Source organism: Armigeres subalbatus, chromosome 1, assembly GCF_024139115.2.
Source record: "Armigeres subalbatus isolate Guangzhou_Male chromosome 1, GZ_Asu_2, whole genome shotgun sequence".
NCBI classification, from domain to species: domain Eukaryota; kingdom Metazoa; phylum Arthropoda; class Insecta; order Diptera; family Culicidae; genus Armigeres; species Armigeres subalbatus.
The window spans coordinates 123,200,429-123,221,289 of NC_085139.1; positions in this window are offsets into that span (position 1 = coordinate 123,200,429).

Below are 20,861 nucleotides of genomic sequence, written 5' to 3' on the forward strand. Positions count from 1 at the left end.
AAATGATGACGACGCGCGCGATCCGCCGCCGGATGACGACGTGGATGATGCGAGAGGAGTTGCTGCAAATAATAGCAGCAGGGGATAATCTTTGACGAGAGATGGTGGTGCTGCCCATCAGCAGATCGCATTGAGCTCAATGTGCCGGATAAGGGTATGTGTAGTATGGAATAACATTTTCTCCACGAATGCAATATCAAAATAAGTGCCCGTTTAACGCATCAAAGAAAATGGGTGATTTCATGACCATTATAACTCATAATTAAACATAATTTTAATTTTCAATTTTCAAACTCATATTATAAATTTAAGGATGTACATGGCTTAGTAATGTAAAATATATAACCCGAATACATATTGTTCTTGTCTTTAAGCTTTAACCGACAATAAGAAACGATTTATAATAAACCACCGATGGTGACAGTTATTTTATTTTATAGGGTAAGGGAGCTATTTTGAGCCGGCTTAGAGGAGATGACCCAACTATTCTTCAACAAAAAAATGCGATTTTGTGATTATATTTTATTAAGTCCCCATTTATTTAAATACATGGAAAATTTTCCGGTAGAATTTGTAGAAAAAATTGTCAAATACCCGATCAGGAATGCATAACAAAATTATAACTCAATTCTATCAATTGTTGTTATTTAAAACAACGTGTGTTATAATTAGATAATTCGATGAAAATGTGTCTTCGACCAGTTTTATTTCATATCAAAATTATAACAACATTAGTTATGTATATTTTCACAAAAAAATTGCCTACATTTTTTGTAGACATCGGAAAAAATAGGAGGTCATCACCTTCAGTATAACTTGAACCCGCTCGATATTAACACATAGCTGGAACAAAGTTAATTGCCTACATTATGGATGGAGATCCGCCGTGGTAGCGTACCAGATTTCTATCCGTGATGTAGGCAATTACCTTGAAAACCTTTGTACAGAAAAATTATATCAACGTTTGTTATAATGCTGATATGAAAGTATCAACCGCTGTTTTAATTGCGTTACTGCTAGAGGTATTTTTGATATATTTTTTGTTATTTTAACAACTAACCAGCCATTTTTGTAACACATTTTGTTTCAATATTTTTCTGAAATAAATAACTCCCCTTGTTATAATTTTGTTATGCATTATTGATGGGGTATCCTTCAATTAGACACAAAATATCAAAAATTATGACGTTGTATTGGATTTCATTTTGGACCACCCTTTGAACATATGTTCGACCACAATTATAATTTTCTACGTAAATCATCACTTATTTTGCAGGATTCATATAAGCAACTAGCGAAAAATACGCAGCTTTGCCCCGGTGTTTGTGTTGGAAATGTCTTATAAGTACTGAACTATTTGCAACACCGCTCTCTAGATCATTTTCCGTGCATTTGTTTCTTTACTTCGATTTTTAACCATTCCCTGTCTAATTCTACAACTTTTTGTATATACAAACCTTGCAGATCCCAAAACGAATCGATTAGGGAAAAAAATTGCAAATCGGTCAATCCGTTCGCGTGGTAAATCGTCAGGAAGGAAATCTCAATTCATGTTTATTATATAGAAGAGAGGGAGGAGCATTTGCTAGGTAGATATTTAATTAGATATTTCATACCTGCTTAAAAATGAGAAGAGTAGAAGTCCGACACTTATTTAGAGACAAAACGAAATATATTTCACTTGTACTCTACATTTTCATCTTTATTGAATACATTGATTATTATATTCATTACTATTCAACTTTCTGTTAGTTACCATAAACTTCTTTCTTCTTCTTTTCAAATTTAGATGTAACAATTTCCTTTTTCTCCGAGTTTTGTTTTGGTTTGTTTTTTCGTTCTTCAGCCTTCTTTCGCTTTTCTTCAGCCTTCTTTCGCCTTTCTTCCGCATTCTTCCGCTTTTCTTCCATTTTCTTTCGCGTACCTTCCGCTTTCTCCCGTTTTTCCTCTATCTTCTTTCGTTTTACTTCTGCTTTTCTTTTCTTCTCCTCTTCAACAGCTTTGTGGTACATCAAACTTCGCCGGGAAGTAAGAACAGCTGGACTTTTGCGTTTATATTTCATATTACCTTTTCTGTGCGGCTTTTCGGGAGTTTTTAAGAATTCTGAAAGTGATAGACAGAGTCGTTGCGATTCGGATGGAGTCAATTGTGGTGCATCATATTCCGGTACATCATAGTCAGTTTATGAACGATCTTGGTTTTCGAGAAGTATTTAGCTCCTGTCGCCTTGTCGTTTCGTTCTGGACAGTTGCAGAATGGATTTCCAAAGAACAGCATGGCTGGTCAATGATAATTTCCCCCAATATTTCCTCCTTTGGCTCAGAATTGTGCATTAGCAGGTTTGCATCCACAGAATCTATTTTGATTTCGTGTTGATTATCTGTAATGCGAATCAGAGGTTCGAGCAGCTTGAAAACACGTGCGACAAACAATTCCTCCGTCGATTCAAAATCATAGATATTACGAGTCTGGTATAATTTCTGTCGTTCAGGTCCCATCATTTGAAGGATTTGTTCAGCTTCTGATCGAATAACCGGAAATGTTTCGACAACAAAAGCCCACCCTTCATTTTCAGTGATCAGATAATCATTTTCCGATTGAGTCTATCGATGGTCATCGTTCGTCTCAGCTTTATCCTGGTGTGGTGATTCAGGCACTCGTAGCGCTTGTTCCGGTCCTTCCAATGTTTCATCAGGTTGCGGCAATGATGAATCTTGTACTCCTCCCACTTGAACTAGTCCTTCCACTGGGGACAGTTCCTCTAGTTGCGGTATCGTGCGATTACGACCAAGACATTTACTGTAGTCGACGTTGTTTTCGTCGAATGGAAATAGTCCGCAGCATTCGAATCCGTTTTTTATCACATTAGGATTAAGAGTATCCAAAGCTTTTGAAAGAAGTGGAGCAAAATTGTCGGCTGCTTAGGGTCTGTCTCAATTGGATAATTAAACTGAAATTAAACTTAAAAGTGACATTTCAATAATTATCGAATAACCCTGCTCGCAGAGCAAGATTACTTTTGACAGATATCGAATCATTTTCCATCGATGTCCTATTGGAATTGCTGGGTAGCACCAGCCATTCTTATAACGGGGTGATTTTTTAATTTTCGTACTGTCATTTTAAAGTTTAATTCTCTAAATGAGACAGACCCTTAAATAATTATCAGGATGATGAGCTAGTTTCCAGTCATCACCATCATGGGTCCATGAAGTTTTCAGTGGTTTGAAAAATGCCACATCGAGGGGTTGCAAGATTCTCGTGCAATTTGCGTACAAACAAACCAAATGAATACTCAGCTCCCGGCACGCTTCTGCGGTCTCCCAGGCAGTGTGCGATGATTGTCCATCAATAAAGTAAACAGCTGGAAGTGCATTTTCTTCAACTAGTTGGGGATGCAATATATTTTGAACTTATTTTGAGAAGCACGGCCTCGTCATCCAACCAGAGTCGGTTTTTGCTATACCCCAATCGAAGGGCACACTACACGTAACTACAGAAGGAATTTTCTGGTACGGAAAAACCACCATAGCAGGGTACATTTTTCCGTCTGCGGAACAGGTAAACATAACCGTTATGTTTTTGTTTGCAGGACCTTTATCAACCTTGTAGATGTTCTTTTCACCCCGGCAAGCAATAACCTTATCCATTGCTGGGTCGAGATAAAAACTGGATTCATCACAATGAATCGCCTGCTTTGAGCGTGCTTACAGCGGCACACTAGGAGTTAACTTTCTGAAATCAGTATGGCGAAAGGCATCTAAGGTTTGATTTCTCAAAATTAAGCACTTTCATCAAAAAAATATTTGGTAGGCATGGTAGCGGACACCTTCCTACATAATCGGTACCAAATAGTGTTTCATGAAAAGTTTTTTATTTTGAGAAAACCCGCGTTAGATGACTTTCACCATACAAATATCTGGCGGTTAACCACATAACATATAGTCATCTTTGCTGTGGAATGTGGTCCTTCCATGATTTTGGAATGCTAGCGAACCTAGCGGTGGAAGTCAAGCTTTACCGAAAAACGCGCATTAGACAGAGCAGCATCGCATGCTTTGCTGTATCTATCTTTCGCCTTGAATATACGGGAGTGCCGTTCGTCGATTGTTGCTACACGAAAAGAAATTTGCAGTTTGTTCTATGATACCTATCTGTTTTGTGGGTTAACTCTTGCTGGCTATTTTGCGCATATAGTATAGCGCCTGGATGTGACAGCGGCGAGTAGAAAATCAGCCACTGCCAATAATTCATTCAAGACACACTTAGCGCTTTTAAGAACGTCTAGCAGGCCCTCCTCATGTAACAAATCGTGAACTTCCTGGAACCATTTCCTTATGTCTTGTTCGACAACATTAGCACTCGTATTAGTAACGCCTTCTGGCTTCCGATCAGAAAGTTCTTTGTGCCGTTGCAAAAAGCTACTAAGCCATGAGCGACCTGCAAATCAATCATTTAAATTTTATTATAGCTTCATTAAAATAAAATACACAGGATTTTGTTTTTACACGATTTTTTTTCGCTCGTATTTTTGATCGTGTGACTTCAATTTGCCACCAAACTCTTCGCAACATATTTCAAAAAATCCAGAATAAATCAAAGAAAAATCACATGATAATTAATATACGTTTACCATTTAGGATTAGTGGAAAATTGAGAAAATGTAAATCGTGTAAAAACAGAATCCAGTGTATAAATATACTCACTTGATTGGCCGGCCTTGAAATTGCCTTTCTCCGGATTTTGATTCACGTATGCAGTGACTCGGTTTATGATGCGGTATCTTGTCACCGGGAACCCTTTGCGAGCCATCTTCGTTATCCAATTTACCAATTCCGCTCCATCCGCTTCGCTGGTGGCACTAGGTGGACCGGTTCTGCCGTGTTCCTTACACTTTTTCCCCAAACGGAATATGATTGTAGAGAGCGGGACTCTGTTCCGGTGGGAAGCTGCGCGGACGGACATGCCTTTACGAATTTCGTGTAAACATTTGTTTACGTTAGCTTCCGAATATTCCTTCTCCCGTGGAGCTTTCCTGAATTTTGCCATCTATGTACAGTAAAAATAGTTTCACGCTAGATTTATTGGTGATTTACTTAGGTTTCCATAAACTAATATGCGATAATTTATGCAAATGTACCTACCTTCAATTAAATCAGCACAGCCGGTTTGATCAGCGCGTAAAAATGATTGATGGATGGAAACAGCTGCCAAAGTGAGTTAGAATTAAGGAGGCATGGCGAAAATATGCTCGTTTTGATAAAAAGAACATATTTCGACATGCCTTGTTTTAAAACATTTTATGGTTTGTTCAAGCTAAGAAACGGTTGCAATTATGATTAAACAAGTCAACAACGTTATACACATGTTTACAATCTGTAACAAGCCGTCCCGGTTCACAAAGTCAACGGCTTACGCGCCACCTTCAGATAGAAGGACCATTAACTCTGTTCTTAACCCGGTATGAGATCTCCTGCTCTCCTGCCAGGCCAAAACAGTTTCAACAGAACAACCAAATTACAAAGCTGACCCAAACCGAACGCGATACCAATTAACCAAAACCAAATTCAAAATTGTTAAGTCTATTCAATAAGTATATATGAGAAAAAAAATGTAAAATTTTAAGTCAATTGCTCTCCAATACTGAGTGGTAGTGTTGCGATTGAGTAAAAGCTCGAACAAACTTATTTAAACCATACCAAAAAAACGATCACGGTCTGGCAGAATTTATTCTCTAAACTCGAAGTAATTTATTACTAATCATCAAATTTCGTTAAAACTAGTTTTTGAATATTTAAGTCGAGCCTATGTTGCTCAGCAACACAGCCAAACATTCCCGCTCGGTTGCGCTGTACCGCCGCTGTGTGCTGGATAGTTTCTTAGAAAAATACGCAATCGTTCGGCGTTCGCCCCCTTGCATTTGGACCAGTACTGCCCCGATGGCAATATCCGAGCTATCTGTCTCGATAATAAATGGTAATTCAAAATCGGGATTAGCCAAAACTGGGGTGGATATTAATGCTTCTTTCAACTTACGAAAAGCTTCATCCGCATCCTCCGTCCAAACGAACTGTTTACGCCCCTTTTTCAGCAAATTAGTTATTGGCGTAGTAATCTCTGAGTAGTTACAAATAAATTTCTGGTAAAAACCAGCAAGCCCTAAAAGGCGTCTAACATCCTTTACCGTCTTGGGTTGAGCATAATTCACAATGGGCTGTATTTTTGAAGCATCCGTGGACAGTCCGCTTTCTGATAAGACGTATCCTAGATACCTTATCTGACGTTGGCAGAACTTCGACTTCTGCAGGTTTATCGTTAACCCTGCCTGATGAAGCCGTTGCGCTACAATGCGAATTAGCTGACAATGGTGTTCAAAGGATCTAGCAGTAATTATGATATCGTCTAGATATACATAAACAAACGGCTCAAGATCATTTCCAAGTACCTTCCTCATTAGGCGCGCCATTGTGGCTGGTGCGTTTGTTAGTCCAAACGGCATAACGACAAATTTAAACAAACCTTTATTAGTGCGAAACGCCGTTTTGTCAGTTGAATCTTTCTCTAGTCCTACCTGGTAGTAAGATTCAGAGAGATCGATTACGGAGAAGTAAGTAGAACGCTGAATTCGTTGAAGGATTCCGACCATGTTCGGGAACGGAAAGTCATCACGTTTAGTGCAGGAGTTTAATCTGCGTGAATCAAGGCATATTCTCCACTTCCCATTCGCCTTTTTGACAGGTAACAAAGGATTCAAGAAATCTACCGGTCCCCTACATTCCTCAATGACACCTAGTCGAAGCATACGGTCAACTTCTTCGTCAATTACTTTCTCTACTACCGGAGACCATCGGTACGAGGCCATTTTCCTCGGAGTAGACCCCGGTAACAGTTCGATGGAGTGCTTCAGGATATTGGTCCTCCCTAGGTGTCCATCGGCAGTTGCTGGAAGCTCTTGAACAGCTTCGAATAATTCTCGTTTCTGGACGTCGGTGAGTTGATGTTCGGTGTCAATATCAGCCGGATTCGTTAGCGGATTTTGTGGCACTTCAATTGTTGGCATGTCTAAGCTATTATCGACTTCTGGCCTCTCACTTAGTTGTGCCTGTTCAGGCTGGGGTTGTATTTGAAAGCAGAGCTTACGATCGTCTTCTCCGAAATAATCCTCAACCAACATATTCTCAATTAAATCGTTGTCCGCGACTATTTGCTCCGTTTGATTGATATCTTGATCTTGTGGAATCATCAAACGAAAATTAAACGCGTTTAAAAAGTCTACTCCTAGAACTAAGGTCTTCGAAACTTCGGGTACGATAATCGTCGGAACAATCTTAGTTTTCGATTGATATGTGAATGGGATATTCACATATCCTAAGCATGTATATGCGGTGCTGTCGGCTGTTTTAATGGTAACATTACAATTATTTATTGGCAGCCCTAACTTTTTTATCAAATCAACGGAACTTATTACTGATACTCCAGCACCGGTATCGGCTAGACCTTCCACTTCTTCGTCAAAAATCTTCACTAGTAAATGAGGACAACGACGAAAGCAAGTGTTTATACTATAGTTTTGATTAAAATATCTGAAATTCGATTGAGGAACCCTAAATTCACTACCGACGGTAGTTTGGTTCCCATGAACTACCGTATTTATTCGTTTTTTGAATTATTACTTTCTCGCGATTTGAGATTATGTTTCTGAGGACACTGATAAGCCGTCGTATTGTGATGACCACACACATGACAGAAGAGAGTTTTTCGTTGTAGACATTCCCTCCACATGTGGCCCAATTTTCTACAATTCCAACATAATGGTTGATCAGCCTCTCGATTCTCCGACGCTTGATTAGACTCAAAAGGCTTATCACCTTTCCGGTTCATTTTCGGTCGCATGGCCATAACTGCGGCATCTTCTTCTTCCGAAACTTCTTCAACATTATCAAACTCATCTTCAGCCCCTATTTGATTGAGTACTATGGGTTTCATTGCTGATTTCGACAGAAACATGTTACTTTCTAGAGCATCAAACTGATAACATAACTGAGCTAGATGATCCAGGGACTGTATTGGTTGCAAAGCCAATCTTCGTCTGTATGCCATCTTCATGTTCTCCACTACTAAGTCGAATTTTTCTTCATCGGACATTTTACGAATCAGCCTTTGTGACATGGCTTCGATATCGGTCAAGTACGCACTGAAAAGTTCACTCGGTTTTTGCTTTCTATTTCGCATTTCTTCCCGAATCGCTCTATCCCTGTTTGGGTTATCGTATCGCATTTTTAGCATGTTGATTAGTGTGATCCACGAATCCAATCTGTCGTCATATGCGGTGAACCAGACATAAGCATCCCCTTTAAACAACATATGGGCATGCATTCGCAATTCTTCCTGTGACACTTGGTAGGACCGACTTAAAATCTCTATTTGCCGCAAAAAATCTACTACGGGAACTGTATTTGTTTCCCCAGAGAATTTTGGCCATTTCTCAATTATGTTGCAGGTTTGATGAGGTAAACGTTGTCGCATATATTGGTTCGCGTTTGGGCTGTTTCCCGTCCAATTCCCAGTTCCATTTGGTTGACCCAAAAATGTAGAATGGATTGTAGGTTGTTGCATTGGCTGGTTTGGTGAAATTTCATTTCTGCGATACGGATTCGGAAACGGCTCCGGGGTTCCTATCGTGTTGAATGGAGGCGCTGAAGTCCATGCAGCCTTATTAGGTTTATTTTGACCTGTTCCAACAGGAGTGACGTCTCCTTTGTAATTCCAATAAGGCTGGAATCCTTGCCCTGTGCTGCAATGCTCGGTTGGTTGAGCTATGGTAACTTCTGTTTTCCTCGTTTGTCCCGTCACGGCACCTGCGATTCCTGAACATTCGCGTTCTTGCAAGCCAGCTTTAGCGAAGCGGTCTACTAAGTCAGCTACTATCTCTTGAGTCATAACTTGATTTATACAACTCTTAATGTATGTCTCTATTTCCGAAACGTGAACGTACTCATTCAACTTTATCTCATTTGCAGCTTGATTTGGGTGATGTTCTGATGAGCTGTTCGAGATAACATCGTCTAACTGTGGCGTGTATTTCCGTGACGCGTCATCCAAGCCGGCGACAGTTTTACGGTAATAGCCAGGCTTATCAACTTTCCTACCATCTTCGGGTTGTCGTTCAAATGGATTGACCTCAAACGCCCTACCGGTTACCTGCAATGATGACGCTGCGGGCATTGTCGTTCTTCGATTCAGCTGCACTTGGATAGAACTTTTAAACTGCGGTGTGCCTGACGGGTCAGATCCCGCCGACTGGTGTGGTTGCTGAGGCCGTGGCATCGGAATGGATTGTAGACTTCCAAGGTTCTGTGGTTCAGTTCCCATAACTGGAAACGTATGTCGTCGTGGATCCATACAAAATCCATCCATTGGTAGAGGAGAAAATCGTATCAAGTCATCTTGAAGGGAACGCTGCTTTGGAACAGCTCCTAGTTTGTTCCTCTCTGAAGTACCATCGGTTGGAACCTGAATCACTGGAGGCACAACGTTGTCGTCCTCGGGTTCAGTGATCAATGTCATGAGGGGTACAGCCTGTCCAATGCTGTCCAAATTAACACCGAAATAATTAAGAGCCATCTGCGATACAGCGTTGAGCAACATTCCTTGCTTCTCTCGTTGATCGAAGCTACTAACACGATATCGACGAATCCGTTTGTGCAAATGCACCAAACGCGACAGACATCCGGTGCCCACTCTGTTCTTGATGGACAACTCAATTTGCTGGAGTTTAATGGGAATGCCAACATATTCATCCTCAATCGAGTACCAAGTTGGTCTCACTTCGGTATCTTCGTCTTCTCGCAATAAACGACGTACCGTTCGACGCCGTGCTTCCAAAGAACCATCAATGGTAAAACCGCGAATACGCAATTCGTAGTTGATTTCATCTTCTTCCAAACACTGTTCGTTAATGTGGTAGTAATTCATATTGAATTCAATTTCACTTAGTAAAATAACAAAATAACACTTAAACGTATATTCGCACTTTCAATTCACTACCGTAGTTATTATATGAGAGGTAAGTTAAATTGACTAAGACGGAATGGTAATAAGACAAATTCAAATAGATGAAAATGAAAAGAAAATGAGTTTACTGAATTCCAAAAAAGAAAGAAAAGTTGTAAGCACAAATCCAATATTAGATTCCTAAAGCTAATTAAAAGAAGTCTAACTTATCTTAAATTCCAAGAAAACTGACGTAAACTAACCTAAATAAACCCAAAATCAAACTAGAATCGTGCTTAACAAAAAAAAATCTACTTTCAAAACTTCTAGAGAATATTTGGACAAAATCCAATTAAAAAAGAAATCCTACTGTTTTTTCGGGCCCCACGTTGGGCGCCACAAATCTATGTTCTCTTGGAAGTTAACTTCATCTCCGCATTATCCTCTTGAATTTGGTTCGAATGATAACATAAGTGAAGACATACTTAATTTATAAGCATTAAATGCCACATTTTTAATTAAGCAAATATGGCAGGGGCTTTGTAAATAGTTTCTTATTTAGATAAAATGAAAATGTGCCTTGATTGAATTTGTTTAATGTGATAAAAATGTCAAATTTTAAGTAAGTGGTCCAAAATATGAGCGATAGAGAAAATACAGTCCTTACTTTAAGTTTTGTTGTTTGCAGTATTATTTTCGAGAATAAAATTTAAAAAAAGTGAAAGTAAATGGAAGAATAATAGTCTTTTAACCTTGTAGCATTTCCCCTAAGACGCTCTAAAATAATTAATCATAAAATTAACGACAAAATTTTTCTAATATTTGGAAAGTGACGCAATCGAGTTAAAAACGTGATAAAATCGGATCATAAACGTTAAAAAATCGTTGGTAGGAAAAATCGGGGCGTAACAAAATCGGTATAACACTGTGTTACTTTACAGATTTTCATCACTGTTTCCATCGAAATAAAAGTAAAAAAATTTCCAGCATGCTACTTTAGCTAGTCTTACTCAATCTATCTCAAACATCGTAAACGAATCACATACCAGATATCCTTAATTTCTTCAGAAGGGCATGGGTAGGTAATACTATCTGCGAGGTAATATTTCATTTTAAATTTTTAAAATCACCGCCGTATATTTGCGAAACGAACACTGCCGACAGCAGTAAACGTGTGCGCAAAAATAGCACAAACGGCCAACACAATAGCACTGATGGCTTATGCTCGGCCTAGAATATTGCTTTTCTTTCATCAATATTACCTTAGACAGCAGATAAATCGGAGGTAAATCCCTCTCAATTTTTCCGCTACCGCTTAGCTTCCACGGCTGATGTTCTTAACCGTCAACTACAATGGATGATTCCCATTGAAACGGGAGCGAGGAGCATTATTTTTCTTTAATATGAAATTTGATGACTTCCGTGAGTACAGTTGGTCGTACCACTCGTTCGGTATGACAAATTCATCTCCCCGAGGCCGAGGGTAAAATGCTGCGTAGTTATGAATATATTTGCATTATAGTGAGCATTATTACTATTTAGACAAACTTCAAAGAATTTGAATGGGAAGATCCAATTAGACTATGCTAATTTAATCAGCATACGTGAAAAACTATCGCAAGGCGCAGAAAGTTTGCATTGAATTTTAGGTTTGATGTTTTTGTAGTCAGCGATCTATTTAAAGTGAAATTTTGGAACTAATGACTCATGCACATATATTGTTATACAAACGGTTTAACTACACTTATATGTCTTGACAATTAACTTTGGATAACTTTTGAGGATCGTTTTGATCTAATTCGTACAGTTCGTGAAAAAATAGTGATAAGTAAATGTTCTACCGTGGTACCAGTTAATTGCTTTTGATATTTATTTGTATAACTAAACATCTCCAACATACATTCAGGGAAAGTCAATAACTTTATTACGATTATTATACCAATTTGTACGTTAACTTGCTCATATAATAATCTAATGTTATTCTGCATCCACTCTTTCTTTCGACCCCTTTGCCACAAAAGCTGGTGTAAGTACTTTTAGACAACACACCAAAGATTATCACTTCATCCATATTCTTACGCCTACCTATTTTCGGAACCCTTCCCTCCATCCAGCACATGTCATTTGTCAGTCAAGCTGCCAACGGCGTGTCGTCTATTTAGGGCCGCGAGTACTTGGCAAAACGCGTCTTAAACGTGAGATGATTATGTTTATTTTAATGACATGTCATTAATAAGCATACAGAGCGTAGATCGAGGTGTTCCCTCGCCCGATACTGTTTAATATCGCAGGAGATGGGCCTTTGCAAAGGAGCCATGACTCCGGACGACCAAATTAAAAGCAAATAATGCCAATCCGTCTTGATTCGCAGCCTTTCCGCATTGATTTGGCGGATGACGACGACGGTTCCTGGATTAGATGGTACCGCTGTCAGAGCCATCTACAATATCGCGCCAAGATTAATACACTCGCCGGAGGGTGCTGCTTATGCTAATGCAGGTGCTATTTATTTTCAATTAGGAAATGAGAAACTACGTATTAACGTGAATGGTTGAGAAGGAAAAAAAATCGTGGCACCGCATTGTTGTGACAAGTTAACGGTAAAAACTGATTTCACAACTAATTTGTTTGATTTTTTATTCTCGGTACAAGATAAGACTTTTTTTTAAAATAATATTTTCATCCTAACCCTTCGTTTTTCTGTCGTAATAAATGAAAGGGTTAAATATGCAAATCAGCGAGTTCAGCACCCCACAAAAAAGTTTCAAAATGTTTGGAATGTCACCGCCTTAGAAACATTTAATTGGTAACAGGGAGTTTAAAATTGCTACTTTTTTGCTTTACGGGACCAGATGATTGGTCTTATAGCTACGCACGATGTATACAATCACCTATACTATGCTATGCTACTGGACCAGATGGTTGGATTTACTTTTAAGTCAATTCAACCGTGTTTAAACTGGCATAAATTTCGCCAGAAGCATAAAAAAAGATTCAAGCTGAATGACGGGGTTGTTTTCAGAAAAGAAATTAGTACTGAACAATTAACGGATTGAATAACATTTCCGGTCAACTGAATGCAGGATATTTTAGTAAAGGTGCCCAAAAGGGTAGCATGACTGTATGCGATAACTGGCGAGGCATAATGATGTCGTTCTCAAAGTCCAAAGTTATTCTAGCGCGGATTCAGGGCAAGATCGATGCGACTTTGCAGCGGCAGCAAGCCGGAAGATCTTATATGAACCATATTGTCAAACTTCGCGTCATTCTGGAGCAGATAAACTGATTGCAAGGATCCGTTTATCTCATTTTTAATGATTACGAAGCAGATTTACGAGAATATGTGGGATGCCCTGAGACGTAAGGGAGTTCCTGAGAAACTTATCAGCCTCATCGAGCTACTTAGCTTTCTCGTACAGAGCACAGCACAACGGGGACTTTGTCCGATTCCATCCGGGTCGTAGCTGGTGTGAGGCAAGGATGGGTTTCATCAACGCTCAAGGCTGTTCTTCATCGTAATAGACGATATTCTGGTAGGTGCGATTGACCGTCAACTAAACCACGGACTAAAGAATCATCGCCAGGTTTAGTCGTCAACGTCAACACAACAAAATTGTTGGTAGCCGGGCTTTCAATGCAGAATGTTGAAAGGTGACTGGAAAACAGGCAGATTAGTGAACGCACCAAAATCTGAGTGATTAATTCAAACGTCTGTGCTGCTCAGTAAATTGATAATTGTGTTGGACAAATCTTTTAACAAATATGGGCTACATATGGCGAAATTGGCAGAAACAACTTGCAATTCTCTACGATTTTAAAGAAAAACATTCCATTTTCAGGATTTATCAGTGATAATTGCAAAGCATAATAGACTTTCCGTCAAATTTGAAAAATTGAAGAAAAAATTGACTTTCAGAAATTCTTACAAATTCTCTCATCATTGCAGGAAATGATCACTAACTTTTAGAAATTCTTATTAACTTATTTGACAGATGTATATGTGCCTAGGGGTTGTTCATATACCACGTGGACAGGTTTTGGTCTGTTTTTGATACCCCCCTCCTCCTAAACTGTCCACATGGTATATGGACAGCCCCCTACCTGGATACCTGGTTAGCTATAGCGTCGATACACCTATGCCTGGCGTTGTGTAGAGCCCCATAATCGTCGGTTTTGAGCGATGTTCCTCCAGTTTCCCGAATGTTTAGGGTCCCCAGGTCTGATTCCACCGCGTGCAGCCAGTATGTTCATGGCCTACTTGTTTTTCGCGAATGTCACCTTCTGAAGACTTTAGGGGCTTTTCAAAACGCGTGTTTTGCTTTAAGAACATCGTCTGTATTTTCTTCCGTTATCGAGTTATATCTCTTGCATGTAATTCTTGCGTAAATGAAATCGGCGACATCAAAGTCGAATGCCAAGGCTTCTGTAAAGCCATTTTTTATCCACGTTGCTGTGGTATCGGAGCTGACTCGTTCGAGGAAGTAATGAAAAACAAGCAAATATTCTGGATGTGCTATTCCTGTACCAAGCTCATGGATGATTTGCGCTTTCGAAACACGGCTCGTGCAGCTTATGAAGTTGGGCAAGCACACGCACTGAATTCGCATAGCGATATTATGCAGAGTCCGAAATTTTGGATGAATTGAAGGCGGAGATAAATACAAACTTTGCCAAGCTAATCAACTCAAACTCATTCACCCCGAAACCTTCTAAACGTGCTGATTTACATCGCGGACTCACCAGAAGTCGAAGACTGTTCAGCACGACCATCAATGAGAATCCCATTCCGCAACCACCGCTGTTAGCTGGAACCGGTAGTACTCCCTCCCCGTCCATTGGAATAGCTACTGTTGCTCCGAACCAACCCAAGTTTTGGTTTTATCTTTCTCGAGTGGCAAATGACGTGTCTACCGACCAAGTACGCGCCATAGCTATTAAACGGCTCGCTTCCGAAGATATCCAAGTGACAAGACTAGTGGCCAAAGGAAGAGATGTTAGTACCTTGTCATTCATCTCCTTTAAAATTGGAATGTCATTGGATCTTAAACCTAAAGCGCTTTCAACTTCAACGTGGCCTAGGGGTTTGGTTTATCGCGAGTTCACCGACAGCAGATCCAACGAAAATTTCTGGCGGTCAAGACCGCCCACAATTCCCGACGATCCATTAGTCTTTTCTAAGGAGGAGGTTATACTGATGGAATAAGTAACATGCAACAGAACTTCTGCTTCTCCCCGGAATGCAAATTTGCTGCTGATCTTAAGGAAGTCCCTATCCCTCTCATCGTAGTCGTGCCCCTCCAGCCAGCGGCCAGCAGTCATCCCAGCCCTACGGTCGAGTTTGGAGACGGGATCTTCCGACCTCCTATCGAAGGCAAGTATCTTTCATTGTCTAACTCTTCGTACCCTGTTTCCTCCGACGTTTCCAGTGATTTTCCTGCAATCCGTCGTCATCGCCATTCCTTCAAAATCGTAGTCGAGCCCCGATGCCAGCGGAACGCACTATTGCCACCAGTTTTGATGAAGCCAGATTCCACTAGTCGCAGTCGAGCCATTGCCACCTCCAACCTACAGCCGTCCCGGTCCTGCGTTTGAGTTGGAAGACGGGGTTTTCCGGACTCCATTGTTTGGCAAGTATGATCGATTACGAACTGTGGCCTTGCCTGAAACAATTCTGAATTACACTGGACCCGCCCAAAAATACTGCGTTCATGCACAACTACGACAACGACGTGTTTTTTCACCCATTTCTTCAACGGGACGCACTTCTGCCATCAGCCCCGAGAAAGCCCCTGTCCCTCACGTCACAATCGAGCCATTCCTGCCAGCGGCCTGCAGTCGTCCCGGTCCTGCGTACGAGTGGAGAGACAGGGTCTTCCGGACTCCAATGTTTGGCAAGTATGGACAGCCTTCAACAATTGCTTCGCCAAATAGTGTTCCTATTCCCAGTGGATTAGCCCAATTGTCTGGCGCAGCAGCACGACCACCTCAATTTCAAAACACTCACCGTGGGCGCAATGTAGGCTCTCCTTCGATAGACTTGTGAAGATAACCTTCAAATTTATTACCAAAATGCAGGCGGCATCAATTCCAATGTCCTGGATTACCACCTGGCCACTTCAGCCCAATGTTATGACGTGATCGTGTTAACGGAAACCTGGCTCGATAGTCGCACACTCTCTAATCAAGTATTCGATTCTGGTTACGAGGTACACTGCTGCGATCGTAGTTCACGAAACAGCAGAAAGTCTTCCGGTGGTGGTGTTTTAATCGCAGTAAGATGTGGTTTGAAGGCTTGAAGTCATCGAATATTCTGAATGGGAGCGCTTGGAGCAGATCTGGGTGACCATCGTCCTGCTAGATCGCTTCCTTCATATTTGCGCTGTTTACATTCCTCCTGATAGAACTAGAGATATGGTTTAAGGTACACTGGGGGAAGTGGAAAAAGGGGGTAAGTGTAAAAATCGACTCGAAAAATTTCAATTGTACAGACTTAACAGTTTTTACCACACCATAACATTGTGCAAAAATATACTTTAATGTTCACACTAATACTATGTTAAAATCTGTGTTATACATACACTAACACAGTTTACGCTGGAGCTGTCATTTTAGGTTTCGCGAGAAGTTAATTTTTGCATTCATAAAATCAATTCTTACTTGCATAAATTGTTCCTTTTTCTTGTGATTTTGCACCACAGGTGACCATTATTATACAATGAAACTAATCATATTCAGTTTGTAGTGGTTTGTACGATGAAAGCAAATAATTTAAAGATTTTACACTTACCCCTAGTATCGAATACTGAGGGGGAAGTGGATAATGTTCTGATCACGCATTTTTTTTTCTTCCCTCCATGGTTTATTTCGATAGCTGTGAATCTTAATATGTTCCTTCTTTGTTATCATTGTGATTTCAGTGGTGATTGGACTAATATGAATAAGAAAACGCATGATTAATCCACCTATCGGTGTTGATGCCTTTCACATGTTTTACATATGAAAAAAAATGTATGAGAAAGATAAAAATAGCACTGATAGGTAAATATATTCCATAATACATATTTATTTATATTCATAACGAAAAATCCCTCTGTTTTGGCTTTTCTGGTCATAGAATTTATAAAGCGGAGTGATTCTACAACATCCGACGTTTCGACCCTTGGTTTGGGCCTTCTTCAGGGCCCAAACCAAGGGTCGAAACGTCGGATGTTGTAGAATCACTCCGCTTTATAAATTCTATGACCAGAAAAGCCAAAACAGAGGGATTTTTCGTTATCTACCCTGGTCGTTCCTAATATAAATATATTCATAACAAGTTTCGCCGTTGAATGCAATTTGTTGCGAACGAATCGGTTAGGGACAAATGCATGAAAATAGGTGATTATTTTGTACGTGTATTGTGCACACACATACATACAAACACGCACACACAGACATCATCTCAATTCGTTAAACTGAGTCGATAAGTTTATAACACTATAAGTCTCATTCTTCCTCAAAGAAGTTCATCTTTGGGGCGAACATACAGATTTTACGTACACTTAGTGTTTGAGAAGGCACAACCACCCTACCCTAGCTATTACAAGAATTCCTTGGGGACCTATTCCTTGAATCCAACAAAATTATTCAACAAAAGATACTCAGAGCAATTACCATCTTGATTTTAATCATATATCACTACTCATCACAATTGAAGGTCAAGATAACTTGGGTTTTCCACTTACCCCATTTCACTGGGTTAAGTGGAAAAATAACTCCTAAATTTCAAATCTATTTTTATAAAGTTCAAGCGACTAAAATGGTATGAATTACCGCACAGTTGGTGCAAAATGGACTGTTTTTGAGAGCCCATAGTGATTGAGTGTATTTAGATCATTTAAACTGCTTTTACAATAAGTTGAACATGAACTATCGATTTTTCCTTTTCCACTTCCCCCAGTGTACCTTACATCGATACTCATTGCCACTCTGTTTCATCTATAGTGGAAAATATGGCATCAAGCGACGAAGTTATTGTTCTAGGAGATTTCAATTTACCCGGTGTCTCATGGGAACCATCTCACAATGGGTTTCTTTATCCCGACGGCGGACATTCCACATTCCATTCCGGGGCATTGAAGTTAATTGACAGCTACGGTAACGCTAGTTCAAGTTAATCACGTCGTACACGAAAATCTACGCCTTAGACCTATGTTTTGTGAGTGCCAGAGACGTCGCTCCATGCATCTACATGACCCCTGTTCCTTTGGTCGAACTCGTCCCGCATCATTCACCTTTAGTTGTCTCTATTCCGGAGAACTTGAAAAATGACTTCAACGATTTTCCAGTTCCTGTAGCGTACGACTACCGAAAAGCCGACCACGAAAGTATCGTCGAAGAGTTGGGAAGTATGGACTGGAATTCGATATTCTCCAACGACATCGAGAATGCTGCTCTTACTTTTTCGCATGTTTTGGCCTACGTAATCGACAGGCACGTTCCTAAAAAGATCAACAATAGAGATTCTCATCTCTCCTGACAAACAAAGGAGCTAAGAAAACTGAAATCCATCAAAAGAGCTGCTCTAAGGAAATTCACGAAACATCGTTCACTTCTACTTAAATCCTACTATGTGCGATTGTGTGTAAAGACTCAAAGAATGATAGAAAAACTTCAAAGACTAGCAACTCTTTCAATGACTGGTGCAATGAGAAGCACACTAACGAAAGCACTAGAAGCACTACTCTATCCACTTCCTTTGCATCAGTTGATACAATTAGAAGCGGAGAAGAGTGCTCTAAGGATAACGAGATCCGTAAACCTCTTCGAAGGTGATGTGATAGGACACCTGAGTATTCTTAAAACTATTAGAATAAACCCCTTAGTGTCGAACAATGAAGATTGGATGAAAAAAAACTACAACTTCACTCGACAGTTTGCAGTATTCGATCCAGGACGTCACTTGTGGCAACAGGGAGGGCCAGACCTCCGGCCAGGCTCGATTATTTTTTATACGGTTGGTTCAAGAATGAACAATCGAGTTGGAGCAGGAGTAACTGGTCCAGGAATAGACATATCAATTCCTATGGGATCATAGCCAACTGTATTCCAAGCAGAAATTCAAGCAATACTAGAATGCTCCTCAATATGCTTACGCAGAAACTATAGACATTCAAATATATGCATAATGTCCGATAGTCATCGGCCTGAAAATCGTCCGATAGTCATCGGCCGTCTGAAATCGGCCTCATGCACATCTAAAACTGTTTGGGTGTGTATTCAGTCACTCCAAAAATTGTCTTGTCGTAATAAAGTCAATTTGTATTGGGTTCCTGGTCACTGCGGAATTGATGGAAACGAAAGAGCCGATAAATTGGCAAGGCTCGGGTCATCTCAGGATTTTGTGGGACCAGAACCTTTTTGTGCTACATCCGCCTCTTCTCTTATAGCAGAGTTGAAGACTTGGGAATCTTCGAAAGTTGTAACCAACTGGAGTAGCACGTTTATTGCTAGGCAATCGAAGCGATTTACCACTCCGAACATTTCAGTGACTCGCAAAATCATAAAACTTTCTAAAAAAAAAATCAGAAGGGTTATGTACAAGACACAACCGCCCAACGTAAACTACGTAAGGCAGTTTTGTTCATTGAGGATTGTAGTGCCATCATGCATGAATATTTTTAGAAAATTCATTTGATTACTTATGTCACTGATTTCGAACAAAACTAGCGTATCTTAAGATATGAAAATTGTTGGATACGACAATTGTTTAAAAAATTTACTAAGAAAACCCAAATTTAGTCCTCAGTGGTAATGATGCCTTTCTTGGATCCGAATTGCCTACATTTGGGTTTTGAAGCATTTGATGAAATAATTCAATAGAAGAAGCCCTAGGGAAGCATTCTCTTTTCCGTTTGCAACATTTATTATTCAGAAACATTCCAATCATAGGCATATCTTGTTTTTCGTGCATCACTAGAAATCATAAAATGTCAACCATGTACCAAAACCCAATTAATTTGGTTGTGATGCGCGCGATTAGTAAACGTTGCGGACGGGAAAAGAGGGTGTGTGTTATTAGAATCTAGCTCCCACTGTCTGGCAGTGTCACCAGTGTTGGTAAAATCTCAAAATCTCAAATCTCATCGGCGATTCAAACCATGCGTGAGTCAAATCCCATCAGAATTATGGCCGAGAGATTTGCTCATGATTTGAATCGCAATTTGCACCATTGCATGATATTTACGTGTTATTTATTGAATGAATTGAATGCATTGAATTATCTATTTTTCGTCTAAAACAATGGCTAATAATTATATATAAACAAAACATACGTCTCGATTGCGTTTTGACGCTTTTTAGAACGAAATCATTTTTCGGTGAGTAAGCGAAGCGATGCGATTCTGGCCGAGAAACTCAAGCGCGATGCTTCTCCTACAGAATCGCAGGCGAGTTAGCTCGTGCATGAAACCTCGATGATTCAGATTTGAGTATGATTCTACCAACATTGAGTGTCATTATGGATAAAATATTCATGCAAACATTTTATTAATATCATTGCAAGACTTTTGAATCAGGGAGCAAGAAGGTGATAGCTCTATTGTATCTCATATAGCCCTTTGCAAGAACGTATGCGTTCCGAAGCTTTTGTCGTGTACAATAAGTACCGCATTATTGCACCCACGTATTATAAAAATATCTTAAGTGCATTCACACTTCCTGAATCAAAGTTAAATCCTTCTGATTCAGGCGCGCATTTAATTGGACAAAATATTATTAGGCCGATATAAATATTTTTTTTAATATGTCCCCCCCCCCTTCGAATTGTTTTGCTCAAAATTAACAACTTGAGGGGCAACAAAAATTTTGAGAACTTTCAAAACATTCT